The sequence below is a fragment of the Martes martes genome, assembly GCF_963455335.1.
Source record: "Martes martes genome assembly, chromosome: 7".
Taxonomy (NCBI): Eukaryota; Metazoa; Chordata; class Mammalia; order Carnivora; family Mustelidae; genus Martes; species Martes martes.
This window is the reverse complement of record NC_137894.1, coordinates 117108490-117125300: the sequence shown is the minus strand read 5'-3', so window position 1 is coordinate 117125300 and position 16811 is coordinate 117108490. Positions and strand designations below refer to the sequence as shown.

At 45.1% G+C, this 16811-nt stretch overlaps 1 protein-coding gene across 3 annotated transcripts in view; it reads right to left on the bottom strand.

Annotated features, from left to right (window-relative positions):
- FOXN3 (forkhead box N3) overlaps window positions 1–10918 on the bottom strand; it is a 391874-nt gene extending 380956 nt beyond the window's left edge. Inside the window, exon 1 of one of the 3 annotated variants that reach the window (XM_080807758.1) lies at window positions 10739–10918. The gene's annotated coding sequence lies outside the window, so the exon portion shown is untranslated. The remainder of the gene's footprint in view (window positions 1–10738) is intronic. The other 2 variants (XM_080807757.1, XM_080807759.1) reach the window with 2 other exon arrangements.
- Between the last annotated feature and the right edge of the window lie 5893 nt (window positions 10919–16811).

Sequence of the window (16811 nt, the reverse complement as noted above, 5' to 3'; positions counted from 1 at the left end):
CCAGACAATTTAAATAATAATTAGATTATTTCACACTTATTATACTGGGAAAACTTTTAAAGTCTAACAATAATAAATGTCTTAAGAACATGAAACAACAGGAAAACATTCACTAGTAGTGGGAACGTAAATTGGCACAGGCACTCTTGAAACCAATTTGCATTAAGATGCTTATACCCTATGACCAGAAATTCCTTATCTAGACAGTTACCATAATGCAGAGGCTTTCCATTTTTTTTGTTCCCATTTATAAGAAACATATTTTAAACCATGAGATAGTACACACACACACACACACACACACACACATCTATGATGTTTCCATTTATATGAACGCAGGCAAAACGAAACTCTATGTAGTTTGGGGCTAAAAAAAAAAAAAAAGTATGTAACAAAACTATAAAGAAAAACAAGGACACAAACCAGACAGAAATCTCACACGTCTACTCACATCCCAGAAGCTAAAATTTCGCCATTCTTAGCTACAAGCGGGAGCGGGGGACACAGGTGGGAAATTGGTAGACTCTGCCACAGGCAGAAATTCCACAGCCTTGAAAGTCACCCTTTGTCCTGGGACAGGATTTTCCACCATTTACCAGGAATCTGGAGGACCCAACTCAAAGAACCTACTGGAAGACAGTGGAAGACGCTACTTTCACCCAGCAGGGACCCGGAAGTCTCTAATCTCCATGCCTTGATGGTGCAAGGACGAGGCGGTGAAGGGGAAGCTAAGGAAGAATCCACCCCTTTCTGGGTGACAATAATTATGGGAAAGAAAAAGGAGAGAAGAAAAGAGGATAGTGGAGTGGCCTACTCCCGGGTGACTCTCGGCCTCCTGACTGGAGAAAGTCCACTGGGTGGAGAGGGATGTCCTTGCACCCATCTTCCTGCACCATGTGGAGCCCTGAGAAGAGACAGCCTGCACCAGTGTGGGCCACAGCTTCATCAGCCCAGTGCGACCATGTGTGCTTGGGCAGAGGGAGCAGGGAGGTGAGGGGCTGGGGTGGGCGGAGGAGGAGGTTGAGCTAAGAACCACGCACTCGCCTTGAGCGGGCTGTAACCACAGGAAGGGACCCCTTGCCAAGACCATCAGACCAGTAGGCTGATGGAAGATATGGCTACAACTCAGAGTTTGCTGCTCTTGGGAGCTGAGGTGGGACTGGGTCAGCAGGGAGTATCACAATGAGGTTTTTTAAATTAAATAAAAGAATAAAATAAGGGGCGCCTGGGTGGCTCAGTGGGTTAAAGCCTCTGCCTTCAGCTCAGGTCATGATCCCAGGGTCCTGGGATCGAGCCCTGCATCGGGCTCTCTGCTCGGCAGGAAGCCTCCTTTCCCCTCTCTCTCTCTTTGCCTGCCTCTCTGCCTACTTATGATCTCTGTCTGTCAAATAAATAAATCAAATCTAGAAAAAAAAAATTAAAAAAAAAAAAGAATAAAATAAAAGAGGGGTGCCTGGGTGGCTCAGTGGATTGAGCCACTGCCTTTAGCTCGGGTCGTGATCTTGGGGTCCTGGGATGGAGTCCCGTGTCGGGCTCTCTGCTCGGCGGGGAGCCTGCTTCCCCACCCCCTGCCTATTTGTGATCTCTCTCTGTCAAATGAATAAATAAAATTTTTTTAAAAATAAATAAATAAATTTTTAAAAAAGAATAAAATAAAAGAGAATGGAGGAGATCAGAGTGCTTGGGGTATAGCAAGAAAAATACTATCTTTTGTACGGTCCATCCATGTATACAATGTCCATATGTGCTTACTAGGGTCTCCTGACAATGTATCTCTATCTTTTTTTAAAAAAAGATTTATTTATTTGAGGGGGAGGGAGGTGGGAAAGGGGCAGAAGACAGGGAAAGAGAGAACCTCAAGCAGACTCCCTATTGAGTGTAGAGCCTGATGTGGGGCTTGATCCTACAACCCTGAGATCATGACCTGAGCCCAAACCAAGAGTTGGATGCTTAACAGACTGAGCCACCCAGGCGCTCTGACAATGTCTCTGTATCTTACTGTGGGTCTTTGAAAACTGCTGGATTAGATTACATGTAGTCAGAGTCACAGGCTTCAACTGCTAGTATAAAATAAGCAGCACCAGTGGCCAAGAGGCCCAGTGCCCAGGAACAGAGGTCACCCCACCTAAGGAGCCTGAATCTGCTCATCCTTAGGAAGAAATACAAGGAAGAAGCATGCTTGACACTTCTTCCCCCCCCCACACCCCCTCACAGGCAAAGGATCGGGGACAGCATGAGCAAATGGGCATTATACTTCTAGGAAGACTAAGAATTACTGTAAGGGACTGTATGGATTATCTGACCACACTAAGTTTTAAAATACATGGGATCAGAAGTTATTGTTCTTTTTCCTGCTAATCAGCAGGTACGCACCAGGGAAGAAGGTTCGCTGTAGGAAAAAAATGAATAAATTGCATTTTCTCTATACACTGGAATTGCAGGATGGGTGAAACTGCTATCTTTCCAACATGTGAGCAGAGGAAGAAGGCAGCTGTGGTCAGGGGATCACAGGGACTAGGAACGATGTAAACAAAGGCAGTGGCTGGAAGGAGCAGGGCAAGTCCGGGGACCAGTTCTAGAAACACTCCCTGAGCCCTAATGGGTAAGGCCAGATCATAGAAGCTCTTGCCAGACAGAGGAAGACAGGCTGGGTAAGGTGAGCCACAGCAAGTCACCACAGGTTCTCAGGCGCTGAGGGACACAACACCACAATAACAACACAAATCACTACGGTAAGTTGCAGCTACGTGCCAGGCTCTGTGCCAAACGCTTCTCAGGGATTCTATGATTAACCTTCACAATAATCCATTCAGGATTTCCACATTACTGAGTCTTCTTTGCATATCACTGGGTCTTAGGTCAAGGTCGCACACAGCTCTCGGTGGGAGAGGCCCTTCCAGAGTGTTTTGGGGGGAGACAAGTCTTCAGGACTACAGAGGAAGGAAAGGGACCCAGAGGGGGACAGAGCCCCTTCGAGGTGACCCGCAGTCTCCCTGGCGTGAGGCACTGGCCCTCAGGACAAGGAGATGAATAAAAGGTAGATTTCCAAGAAAGCAGCAAGCAGCCCTGGTGATAAATGAGCTACATGGATGGAAAACAAGGAGGTGTCCAAGTTTTCCAACCTGGGAAACAGGATATGGTGGCAAGAGAGAAAAACAACAACAAAACGAATGCCCTGGTTGAACATTTCTGCCTGAATGCTGAGACTCCGAACTGGCTTGCCTTCTCTTGTTCCCGTTTGTTTGGACTAAAAACCACTCTCCCAGGGTCTTCATTCATTTTCAAGTTCAGAGGATTATTAAAAATGATTCTTCTCCTAAAACGTCTACATTTCTGACCCTGTGGAAAGATCTAGAGAGGAGAGTGGTCACAGGAGCTGCTGATGCCCCGGCCACTTCCCTTTTGGGCCTGACGTCCTAGTGCCCGCCAGCCCAACCTTCCACGGCTGCTACCTGCATGAACAAGCGCCCACGAACTTTCTGTGGCTGGAGACTGTTCGGCCAGCCTGCAAGGAGCAGAGCTCTGGGCTTAGGTGAGGAAGTCAAAGCGATTCCACTCCACTTGGTCTGTATCAACCCACGTGGGGTTTGTATGACTTGGGGGTAGCGGAGTCCCAAGAAGGAGATACCAGACAGCCTGCTGATGGGACAAGTTAAGCCCCATTTTTATTCCAAAAATAAAGGAGATGTCATTGTATTTGCACCTCTGAGTCTGTTGGGCAGCCTGGTGAATTACAAAAGCGAACACTGAATAGGAAATCCATTTCTGCAGAGGTCAGAACGGAAAGATGCAGTGTAATATAGGGGTAATTCAGGAAAGTCATATCCTTTTCTTTTACCAAGTAGGTGAATACGCTCAGAGGTAGATGAAGAAAAATTCAAAAGATGAAGAGGAATTAAGAAAGATAGTCTCTGACAAGTGAACTAAAAAGTTCCTCGCATCCCTACTGGTCAGATGTGGGAACACAGAATGTCAAGAAGCAAAACCCTATTTCTTGCCAAAGTTCCATCAAATATCTCCTACCCCACCCTGTGATATTTCCCAGGAGGAGATTCCATTTTGAGCATGGAAGGGGAAGTCATCAACCCTGGAAAAGAAACAGGTGAACAGTTCAGAGGTAGCCACTGGGGTGGAAAAAAATGCCTGGAATTTGGGAGTCAGGAGAACTGGCTGGCTACCAATGAGTATGTGGCCCTAGGAACACAGGGCTCAGTTTCTTCATCTGTAAAATGGGACATTAATGCATACTTATCATTACTTAGTAGTAACAGTGGTAGTGGTATATGAATACTAGGTTATTACAAGAATCAATTAAAGTCATAGAGGGGAGGCACCTTTTTAAAAAAAATTATTTATTTATTTGAAAAAGGGAGAGAGCGAGCTGGTAGAGAGCCTGTGCATGAGCAGGGGGAGGGGCAGAGGGAGAAGGAAAGGGGCAGGGCTCCATCCCAGGACGCTGAGATGAAGACCTGTGCAGAAGTCAGACACCCACCCCACTGAGCCACCCAGGCGCCCTGGGGAGGCACCTTTCAAAGGAAACCTTCTTATTAGTGTGATTTTATTTTTTCTGTTACCGAATACGGCCAAATTTACCCAAGAGCAAGTTATTTCTTTTTCAAGAGACCACTATAAATGCTAAATCGAGTCCCACGAAACAAAATGACTACCTTAATTTAGAGATCTGTATTAACTCGTCATTAAACAGCAATTGTTTTAAAGGCTCCGAAAATGTTCAGTTTGCCAAATCAGAAAATGTCAGGGTGTGAAGAGATACCCGAGATTATCTGAAATCTAACATTCTATAATATACTAACATCCCCTCTTCAAGGAGAACTTGCTATGATCCGAATCCTAAGAAAGGTACCTAGCCCACACTCCCTGTAACCTCTGATGTCCTACATTAGCATTTCTGCCAGGTCCCAGTAACTGGACCGCATCCTTGAGCTCAAAACCAGAAGTCCCCAAGAACATAAAAGTTTAAATGCTCACTCAAGAGAAATCACTGGTCTATTCTCATGAATATGCCTTGGGACAGTTCCATTGGTTTTCTGCGTACACACTCATTCTTCTTTGAAATGCAGTGGGAGGAGGAATAAGATAGCTTTAAACAGCCTACGCATGAAAAGCTTTCTTCCACACAATTCAACAAATAAAAGTTACCCACAATCATTTTCTCTCCATCCACTACCACAGCCAACTATTTTGTGCTCATACTAGTTTCATCTTTGTAGAGGAAATATTTAAAAAAAAAAAAAAAAGAAAAGAAAAGAAAAGAAAAAGTTCCCTGGTGTGCCTGGCCGGTTCAGTGGGTAGAGCGTGGGACGCTTGATCTCAGGGGCGTGAGTTCAAGCCCCACCATGACTGTGGAGCCTACCTGAAAGAGAAAAAAAAAGAAAGAAACAAAGAAAGAAAGAACAGGAAAGAGTTCTGGCCCTCGTTGTTGGAAAACCTGCAACTTCTCTAATCAGAACACTGATTATTCTAATTGTCATTTCCAACCCCATGCAAGTAACAAGAACTACCTGGTGGCAGAAATGGGAGAATGTAGAGAGGAGGAGTCTGTCCTTTCTACTTCTACAAACACCCACACTGCACATCCCCCAGGAAACGATGCAGGGAGGATGGCTGTGGCCACAAGCAGGATGCACTACAGTCTGCCTGAAGGGTCCCCTGATTTCTCCTCACTTCCATAACCATGTGCATGTGCATCGAGGGGTCATGAAAATCCAGAGCGGAACTGAAGGGGGCTTTCTCTGTCCACCACCCCTAGAAATCTTCATACGCGTAGCTCTGAGATGTAAGCGAGGAGAACTGAGCCCAACCCCAACGTTGCCATCTCAAGCGATCGTACAAGAAAGGAGGTAAGGCAAATATATTTGATGATATTCAAATATCATCTGTGTGTTATCATTTTACTCAACACTCAAAACATGACTGAGTCTGCCAAACAGATTATATAGCTTGGCAAACCTTCATTTCATGAGCGACACTTAATATGAAATAATTTTCACTGACAAATAGAATACCAGTGATATAACAGATCCCGAGGTGACAAAAGAATAAACCCACGTATTCTGGAATAATCATAGCCAAGGTCTCTCAAATACCTCTGTGCAATGTTGCCGTAACTTATAGGGAAAGGGGGTCCCGGTTTGTAAATAACCCTTAAAGGCATCCTTTCCCTTCCCTTATTAGAGACTGGTCCAGGGCTTTGCCATATTTATGGCCAGCTGAATCATTTGCTAGACACAGGCTGGCTTATTGAAGTACCTTGTAGTACGTGCCTTTTTCCTACTCACTCTGAACACAAGCGCCTCTTAACTTGTCAAGGCAAAAGTTCTCTCACCAGCTAAGAGGTTCCACGGCTCTGCAAGCCATTCCCTTGGGCCTTCTTTGGAGAATATTTTGGACACTTAAAAAGCAGTTATTTTCAAACTGTTTCACAGAGGTAGTAGGGTTCTAGGGTGAGCCCCAGGCACAGCCCAGGGGAAGACATCAGGCTCTGGGCTCCTGGCTCCTGGTTCCCCCCAAGCAGCTCTGTTCCTATTCAGCTCATGTATTAGGGTCTTGCATAAGATTCCATTCGGTGCTAAATATAAAACAAAAATGATGTCTTCAAAAATGTGTGAAAACCATTGCTATGAACCATTCTCTCCCTCCGACACTCTTACGCATCCTCCCAGGGCTGTTTCCGTCAAATGTAGGTTTCCGTACTTATTTTCCTTTAAAGCACCCTTGGTTTCTCTTCCAGAATTGGAAACATGCACAAATTAAAGCAACCGAATGCGTTTATTTACAATATTCAAAAAGTAATCCAGAGTTTTGCACAAAAAAATCTCTTCAACGTTAAGATCTGTTTTTCTCACGTGGATTGTACACTGGATTTAGCACACACACACCCATTTCTGACTCTCCCCCTACACCAATCTTTTGCCATCAGCAGAATAGGCATAGACCTGACATTCAGTCTTTTTGAATTTTCTTCTGATAAGCAAAGAAAAGAAGGAAGCCACCTCTCTCCCTTTACCTCTCCATGAAACTGGCATTTAGTTGGTATTCGGGATTATTGGAAATTTGGCATAGCTATCCAAAAATGCCAGCTTCAGTGAGTATGTGTATATCTGACAACTGAAAACGAATTAGAATATTATTGAACGTCTTATTCATTTGTATTGGTAAAATAAGTTGTACACAGCAGAATAATGACCAATTTTTCTAATCCCAAAGTCAAGAATAAATAAACAGAAATGCCAAAGATTTGGAGTAGCTTTAGAAATTCTGAGCAAACTATTTGACAGACAATGGAGAAGGAAGGCAGATTCTAGAAACCAACAAATCCCATTCATTTCCTTTGGTTTGTAAAAACAAGCAACTGACTTGCTTCCTGCCAATGACCATACTTATAGATAAGAAAGCTCCCTGCAGGAAATTCTTTGCTAAAAGAGAACCGTTGTGTCATTAAACACAATCTTTTTCACCAAATCCCCATCAGTTAAATATCTGACAACATGGGATCATGAAATGTATATGCTGAATCAACCCAACAGGTGATTGTTGTATCGCTGTATTTCTTCTAAAGCCCATACTCCTTTGGCATGGGGAAGGATGTTACATAAACATTAAAATACAGTCAGGATTCTTTCCACTTTCTCTCTTCCCCCATGCAATCAGTTCATAAAGACAAGGAAAAGATCAAAATGTTTTTTTAAAAAGATCAAAATGTTAATTAAGAAAGATTTAAAACTGACCAGTTTCAATTAAGATAAAGCAAAACAATGCTATGAATCATGATTGGAAGGAAGATATCACTAAATGAGTATCAAGAATTTAGAATTTAAAGACTACCACTGCCCAGATTAGAGAAACGTTAAGAAACACATTGGCCATGATATTTACAAGTGTCCATGTTGACCATCCAAGTCAAAATCAAGGAGAAGGCCTCCTTGGTTATTTTTCACTCAGCAAAGTGAAAAGGGGGTATGTCTCCAGGCTTTTCTTCCTTTTCCACCCCCCCTCACTGAAACCATTACCAAGATACTGTAAATAGTCGCCAACTCTGATTTTGAAAACTTAAAACTACACTGACGCTCCTCATCCACAAACGGAGAGGAAACTTTTCTAAGTTAATCAGATACTAACTGCAGTTTTGAAACAGTTTAGCTCTGTTTAGTGGGAGTTTTCCTCTCCCTGCTGGGCTGTTGAGAACACCGTCCCCCTGTACTTTGCAAAGCCCCAGACAGTCAGTGGATTTATCCCCACTCATGCAGCCTTAGTCCAGGGCTCCAAAATGCCAGTCTTTGAATACAATTGCTACAGTTCAACTGTGAACCCTCTTGCAAACAGAGTCTCTTCATTATACCTTCCCCAAGTGACTCTTCATCTATGGGCAACACTCCAGTCTTTACTGCCCTAAAAAGAGCTTCGTCCTAACCGTACGACCTACAAATTAAGTTTGATTCCACAATTAAGGGGCTCAAATAAGGGCTCAAAAACCTTCTTCGCCCTTCCTTATACAACTCAGAGGTAGCCAACTGCTAAGTAAGCACGTGTGCTCATCCTTGCTTTAACGTCTTTTTTCCCCCCTCACATATTTTTAATAAAATACAGTTATGAAATCCAGGACACTGCATTTTTGGTTGTTGTTGTAAAATGACCTTGATTTGACAGGCACGGTCTCGGGTTTCAGCAGATGCTGTGGGAAAGCTTACAGAAGCCAACATGTTCTCCAGGCATCTGTGATGACATGCAGGTTTTTTTTTTTTTTAAGTGGTGGTTATGGTAGCGTATGTGTGTGTTGGGGGGGGGTTACTATTCTTGGTTTCCATGACAACCATGTCTCCACTCATCGGTTATTAGATACCATCCACTTCCTGTGTCTAAATTTTTAAGCCAATCAGAAAAGTGTTTATACATTTAACAACTTCTGAGATACTTCTTCTTTAACTGAAGTGCTTTAAGGCTCACATGAAGATGTCCACAGGTCTTATATATTTTTTGGTCTTACAGACACAGAATTCCACAATATTTATTAATTTCTGTTCTTAAGAGGTGAAGAATGGCCCTATTCTTGGATGCGAAATGCATTCTCCCCAAACAGATGCCACAACTTCCCATCACAGTGTGCAAGCGGATTGTGATCGTTGGCTCTTCAGTTCCTTTTTCTTTCACTGTTGCAGACTTAAATTCGGTGCGTGGAACATGTTAATGCATAGGGCACTTAAATGATCAAAGTAAAGATCCAGCAAGACGCCCGTCTGCTGATGGTGCTGTTTAAATATTCAGGTCAAAAACTGCCTATGAAAAATTATTCTAAGTTGAACAACTTTACATCGTACAGCTCCCGAGGAGAAATCATGGAGAATGTATTGTAAAGTGATATGTCCATAAATGTAAGCTAGTAGCTGACGTCTGCAAAGAAATTTGTCACCAAAATGGCCTACTTTATCCAGACAGAAACAACAACGAAAAATTAAACATAAAGGTTCTCGCAAGCAAACTGCACCCGAAACTAAAAGGCAGTCTTGCAGGAATCTGCACACGAGAAGGCAAATCTGAAAATTACAGCAGGATTTTAAAAGAAGGTTTGGGGTGGCTGTTTTCCTAAGTCTCAATCTAGCTGACCAATCAGTGTGAGAGTTTAAGTGGTTTGTAGGCATCTGTGCAGTCTTCGGCTCTGCACTCGGAGCTGCTCTCCCCTCTCTAAGGCAGAGCTGGCGATCAATGAAAAACAGGGAACAAAAGGAATATAACAGGACGTCTTCCTTAGCTAAGGAAAATGATTCCCTTTTTCCTCAATGAGCCAGGAGCACCCTACCTACACCAGCACCACATGGGAGCTCCCAGCCGACCAGTCCACAGGACGCACATTTGTACATTGGCAATGTGTCCCAACTGCTACCAAATGTGTCACCTTAAGCACATCATGTGACAGAGGGCTCCCCGAGCCCCACCGACTGAAACTAATAAATTAAGTAAATTAATAATCCACAATTAAAAGCTGCCCAGAAAGGCTGCCTTTCCCTTCCCCAAATGTCATCCCAGGAGTATACACAAAGCATGAAAAATAGTCTCCTCAGCCTCCCAGCCAGTAATCATGGTTTTTCTCCTCAAAACAACGCTTCTCCAAAAAGAGAAATATTCTCGCTGCCCTCAAAGGAAACTCTCATCTGTAGATGTCATATTAGGATAACCGGCTACAGTGTTGGAAAAGAGGCTGAAAACTGCCCACAGATCTGACACTGCTTATAATTGATAGCAAAACAGTTGCGACAGCAATGCTGTAAACTCTGCCCGAGCCAAACTCCACATTTAACACGTTAGTTCCTTGAAAATAAAAGTAACGCCTGGGGAGCCCACAAAAGTAAAGCCCTAGGAAGTAATTAGCAGAATTACATCCATTATTTGACAATTTTTGAAATTATTCATTTGTCTGCTATTTTAAAAGAAACATTTTTTAAACGGCTATTCACAAATTCCTGAGAAACTTTTTTTTTTTTTTAATGAACTTACTTTTGAGCCAAAACTAATGAAAATATTCAACTTGCTATCCCTGGATCTTTCCCATTCGGGCTGCAGGCTATAAATCAATCTGAAACCAGGTGGAAATACGGGGGCGGACACCTTAAAAAAATCAAAGGGTGCCCCAAAATGCAGCAGCCAGAACAGTGAGGGCTTCTCGTGACAATGCTGAGCCAGAGCAGAAGCTCAGGAGGCAGGAAATGAGCCCCATTTTCGTTACCTTCGATCGCCGGCCCCCCCACCGCTGCTTCTCGCGGCCGCATTGGGGGGCTGCGGCGGCGCTGGACTCGCCGGTGGCCCCGCCGCCGGGTCGCGCCGTCTCCCGGCCGAGCTGCAGCCGATCGCGGCCGGAACCCCGGCTCCAGCCCCGGCGCCCGCCCGGGGTCGGCGGCGCGGCTCCCACCCGGGCCCGGAGCCCCGCTGGGTCCTAGTGCGCGCCGCGCGCCCGCCCGCCCGCGGCCCGGTCTGCAGCCCGCACGTCCGGCAGGCAGCACCGGGAGCGCCGGCAGTCCCCGGCGAAACACAACAACCCGTCGGTCCCTTTCAAAACCGGACACCGTGTGCGCGGATGAACGGGCGCTCGGTGTCAAATCCTAGCATAAGATGTTAAAAGAAACACGCTGGCTACAAGTGAGGGGAGGCGGATGTTGGTGTCTATCTGCAGCCCCCGTGGAAAGCACAGGGCAGTGACTGGTTTCCGTACATTTGCCTGGTGCACTTGGGATTCGGTACCTTCACAGATGGTTAAGAGACAGTGTGGGGATCCACAGAGACAGATTTCAAAAATATAAGGCAAAAGAAAAAAAAAAGATTGAAAATGGGTGTGTTTATAACAGTATTTTACACAGTCTTCCGATTTTTTGTGTTCTAACAGGTCCCCCTTGCATTTTGCTTTCTGTTACTTTATCGTATGCTATTTTAAATAACAAAGGCCCATATGGCTCAACACGTAGTCGTTTGATTTCCAAAAGACCTCAAAAATTGCATCAAAATATGCACTCATGTATCTCCTAAGAAATCAATGAGAATGAATTAATGGTGGCATATGGTGTGCCTCATAGAGAAAACTTAATTACAAATTAAAACAAATGTGAAAATTCACAAATTCAGTAAACTGAAAGTAAATTATCGTCCTAGATGTATACACAAATCAGCTTATGAACAATTAGGAAAATCTAAGTTCTAGGTTTCTCTTTTAACTGCAGGAAGGGTGTTACATGAACCCCTACAACAGATTCCCCTCATTGTCCCCAAAAGGGCTTTCAGCCACCTCTCAGCACGTTCATTTACTGCAGCCCACCTGGAAGGCAACATTTAAACTTGCAAGTGCTCATTTAAGAGCACAATTCTATTAGCCCATAATTCAAAATAAAAGTGCTTTCGTTTGCAGGCCCTGTTTGAAAGGCTTCAGGACTGGGAGCTCGCTTTCAGTCTTTGATATCACCAAGTTTGAAGGTCACAATTCTGTAAAACTGCTAATAACAATGGTGCTGTGGTTTGACACCAAAAGGAAAATCAAATGTGTGTTTTCTGAGTTCTATTTCGGGAGCGGAAAAAGTCCCTTTGAAAATTACTCGTGCCCACCTCCTTCCCGATTATAGCTAAATAAATGTAATGGAAGATTTTTAGTATTAATTAAACATCAAAGACACCTTTTCTGCTGCCTTACGTCCACACAAAAAAACTAGTTGTAATACGTTACACTTGTCAATCTTCAAAGTACTCGCACGTACATCTCAGGTGATCTTTACCACACCTCTGTGATAAAACAGACATTCGAATCCCCAATTTTCAAATGAGAGAGTGGAAGTCCAGAAGGATAAAGCGACTTGTCCGAAAACACACAGCTGATACACAGAGGAACTGGGGGGTCTCAACCTCAGTCCCCAACATTTGTAACAACCTCTGCTTTCTCAAGTGCGCCACCTGCCCTCCCAATGATTCCCCCATCAAGCACGTGGAAAAGGAGGTGTCGGAAACCAAAATGCAAGGTTTCTGCAGCCACCATTTCTTACCTGCATTAGAAGAACAATTAACCAGAATGGGAACCAGAGGAAAGTTGAACATGTTGTCGTCTCTGCTAAATGAGAATGCTCGCTGGTCAGATTTCTGTCCTGTGCCTGTCCAGGGTACCCTGTCCAGGGCAGGCAGAAAACAGGAAAACTTTGGGGCTGAGCAATGCCCCTGCGACCTAAGCACCTTTGTTTCTTATCAGAGACTGAGATCTGCTGGGCACACGGAGACACGAGGCTCTCACAAGTGGAACTTGGTTTTCTACGTGCAGTCTTGGCACCGACCGTCCTTGAAAAATCCTAGAACCTCAGGTGTCTCAGAGACCAGGTGTCCTGTTAGTGAGCTCTAGGGTGTCCTGGCCCAGACCTGGTGACAGCCGGGTGTGACTCCCCTGCCCTCCTGCACCCATGGGAAAGCAACAGTCAGTTCCGTTTGTGGCGGTCCACTGCCTCCTCCCCTCCGCTGCAAGGAAATGCAACTTCTCTGATGATGTGTCCCACCCACTTGAATACCAGCAGGTGAGGGCTGGGTGACATTTAGCTGAAAAGACAGAGCCATTTTATCCTTAAAAATTATTCATTCCTTTCCTTGGGCAGCTCACGAGGAAGAGGCTGGGCATAGTGGCATCGTGGGAAGATACGATGACCTTCCTGAGCAACAGCTCAGAAGGATGAATGTAAAACTTGCCTACTTACTTCCTTGATGAATGAATTGGATCCCTTTGTTGAAAACTGGTGTAATTAGGCTGTAGTCACGCAGTGCATGGCCTCCAAAGGTTGCACATGGGAGGCTCAGAGTAATCTCACAGCAATAGGAGGTTATGAGAAGCTGGAAAGACGTGCTGGTGGGGAGCAAGTCCTCAAAGCTGGAGCATACCAGAAGAGGTGCTGGTCCAAAGAAACTGTCATGCATTCATTCATTCATTCATTCAAGTGTGTATACCTCAGACATTAAAAACCCAAGATGATCAAGGTACTGTTCTAGGCTCTGGGTATAAAAACCAAATAATACCTTCAAAGCCCTCCTCGTAAGGAGCCCAAGCTCAGGTAAACAGGTGCCGACCGTGGTGCTAGTGTCACGGGCGCTATGGGTTCAAAAGCCAACTGTCCCCATCACCGGCCACTTTGTGTTTAGAGTCAATTCTCAGTGGCGCCCTCTGCTCCGTGCTGCTAGCAGAAGATTCGCAGGCTGAGTCCACAAACCCCCAGGCTGGCTGGTTAAGGCGAGGTATGGTCAATGAAAAGAGTGGAGGGTGGGAGGAAAGAAGATAAAGAACCGGGGTGCCTGGGTGGCTCAGTCAGTTAAGCATCTGATTCTTGGTTTCGGCTCAGGTCATGATCTCTGGGTCAGTGGAGAATCTGCTTCTTCCTCTCCCACTGCTGCTTCCCCTCCTGGCTCGTGCTCACTCTCTCTCTCAAACAAAACCTTAAAAAAAAAGACAACGACAAAGAGTTTCTTCACCTCCTTCTTGCCTCTGATGACATCTGCCACAGTGGTGGCAACTGGCTGAGGTTTCTGCCAGGGGACCCCAACTCCTGGCTTGGGTGACTCTGTCACATTCTGTTAACACCCCAGCTTAGGAATGTTAATGGCTTTCAGCGGCAATGAGTCTTTGGGTAAATTCACCTTCCCCTGTCTCCCTCCTCTACCACCTGTGGGCAATCCCCTGCATTAAAGTCCTTCTGTGCATACCAGTAAATGCCAATGGAAAAGCATCTCACCAAATACCTGAGCAGCAATTCCTCAAGGCAATCAAGGTCAGCAAAACCAGGATATGCTGAGAAACTGAGAAATATTACGGCAAAGAGGAGCTTAAGGAGACATGACCATTAAATGTATTGTGGTAAGGGGCGCCTGGCTGGCTCAGTTGGCAGAGCATATGACCCTTGATCCTGGGGTCATGAGTTCAAGCCCTGGACTGGGTATAGAGATGACTTGAAAATTTAAAAAAAAAATTTTTTTAAGATTTTATTCATTTGTTTGACAGAGAGAGACTCAGAGAGAGAGGAACACAAGCAGGGGCGGAGGGAGAGTGAGAGGCAGGCTCCCCGCCAACAGGGAGCCCGGTGTGGGGCCCCGATCCCAGATTCATAACCTGAGCTGAAGGCAGATACCCAACGACTGAGCCACCCAGGCGCCCCTAAAAATCTTTTTTTTTAAGATTTTATTTATTTGAGAGAGAATGAGAGAGAGAGAAAGAGAGAGCACAAGGTGGGGCAGGGCAGAAGGAGAACGAGAAGTAGGGCTCCATCCCAGGACCCTGGAACCAAAAAACAAAATCTTAAGTATACTGTGGATTGCTGGATGGTTCCTGGGGCCAAAAAACTAAAGAAATCTGCATAAAGTATGAACTTTAGGTGGCAATAATTTATCAGTGTTGGTGCATTAATGTAACAAATGTACCGCACATTAACATGTAAGGGGACGCCTGGGTGGCTCAGTCAGTTCACCCACCTCTTGATTTTGGCTCAAGTCATGATCTCAAAATCATGAGATCGAGCCCTGTGCTGGGCTCCACTCTGAGCATGGAGCCTGCCTGGGATTCTGTCTCTTCTTTTCACCATACCCCACTCCCCCACCCCCCACCTGCATGCATGCTCTCTCTCTCCCTTTCTCTAAAAAAATTAAATAATAATAAATAAAATAAAAATTTTTAAAACACACTAACATGTAAGATGCTAATAACAAGGTAAACTGGGGATGAGGTAAGTGGGAGCTCTCTGTACTGTTCTCTCAATTTGCACATTTAAAACAGTTATAAAAAATAAGGGCTTCACACATCCTTCTGTGGTCAACACAGAAGTGGCTTTGTTTCCCCACTACAGAAACCCCATTGCCTCCCTTCCCAAGAGGGGCCATACGTCTGGTCCAGCAGGTCTGGGGCTTGCTTACAGGGAGCTAAAGCACAGAGTTGAATAGTCCAAACATCAAGAAATACCCCACCCAGCAAGGGGTAAGAGGCTCTGGGAAGCCAGGAAAACACCTGAGTCTTTTTTTTTTTAATTAAAAGGTTTTATTTATTTATTTGACAGAGAGAGATCACAAGGAGGCAGAGAGGCAGGCACAGAGAGAGGAAGGGAAGCAGGCTCCCTGCTGCGCAGAGAGCCCGATGATGCGGGGCTTGATCCCAAGACTCTGGGATCATGACCTGAGCTGAAGGCAGAGGCTTTAACCCACTGAGCCACCCAGGCACCCCCAAAAACACCTGAGTCTTAAGCGAGAATGTGGTCTGGGGTGAGGTTGATGAGAGGAAGGTGGGAGCTACGAGTGAGAACCAGGACATCCAGCCAGGGTGTGGAGCGGGGCTGGGAAGGCAGGCTGGTTGGAGACCGCTCTTGAATGAGACCGGCCATGGGGTGTCTGGGAGCACAGGGAGAAGAGGAATGGGGAAGGAGGGACGTGGGAACAATAATTACAGCTGCTAAGGGTCACGGAGTCCTGTTAGGTGCTTTTTTCTCATTTCTAGTCTCTTAACCTCCTAAGCAGGGAATGGTTTTATTCTCATTTTAGAGATGGACAAACTTGCCCCAAGTTGCATGATACCTAGGGGGACAATTGCAGCTCAAATCCAAGTCCGTGGGACACCAAGAAAGGGTCAAAAAATCACTGGGGTAGGCATCCTTCATAGAAGCCATGAAACGGATCTTCCCAGACAAGAAGGGGTTAAGATGTAAACAGGAGTAAGGAGAAGAAGGTCTTCTGGGAGGAGACATTGTAGGCCTGGGCAAAGGTCAAGGTAGGTAGGTCAGAGGGCTGCCTGGGAGCTGTGTGGCTAAAACAAAGGTTTCTAAGGAGGAAACTCCCGCAGATCCCACTGGAGATGTAGCGGGGGGCCAGTGTCCCCCACTATGAACTTTATCATAATGTCCACATGACAAGTCACTTTATTTCCCATAAACCTTTGTTCAAATGTCCCCTTTTTGATGGGTCTTGATCCTCCCTGTCCTGCTCTGCCTTTTCTTCTGCCCCTTGTACTGACCACCTTCCAACACGGTCCTAATCCTCTTATTCCTATTATTCATCATCTGTCTCCCTCCATCACGGGTGTCCCCACCCTCCACACAAGAAGAAAAATTCCATGGGCCAGGATTCCTTGTTGTGTTCAGTGCTAATTTCCAAGAACATGAAATGGTGCCCAGTCAATAGTAGGTGCTCAATAAATTTTTTTAAATGAATGGATGAATGAAGTTAGTAAATAGGAAGGTATTTGTATCAGTCGGGATTCTCCAGACAAACAGAGCTAGTAGGATATAATATATAGAGAAAGAGATGAATTATAA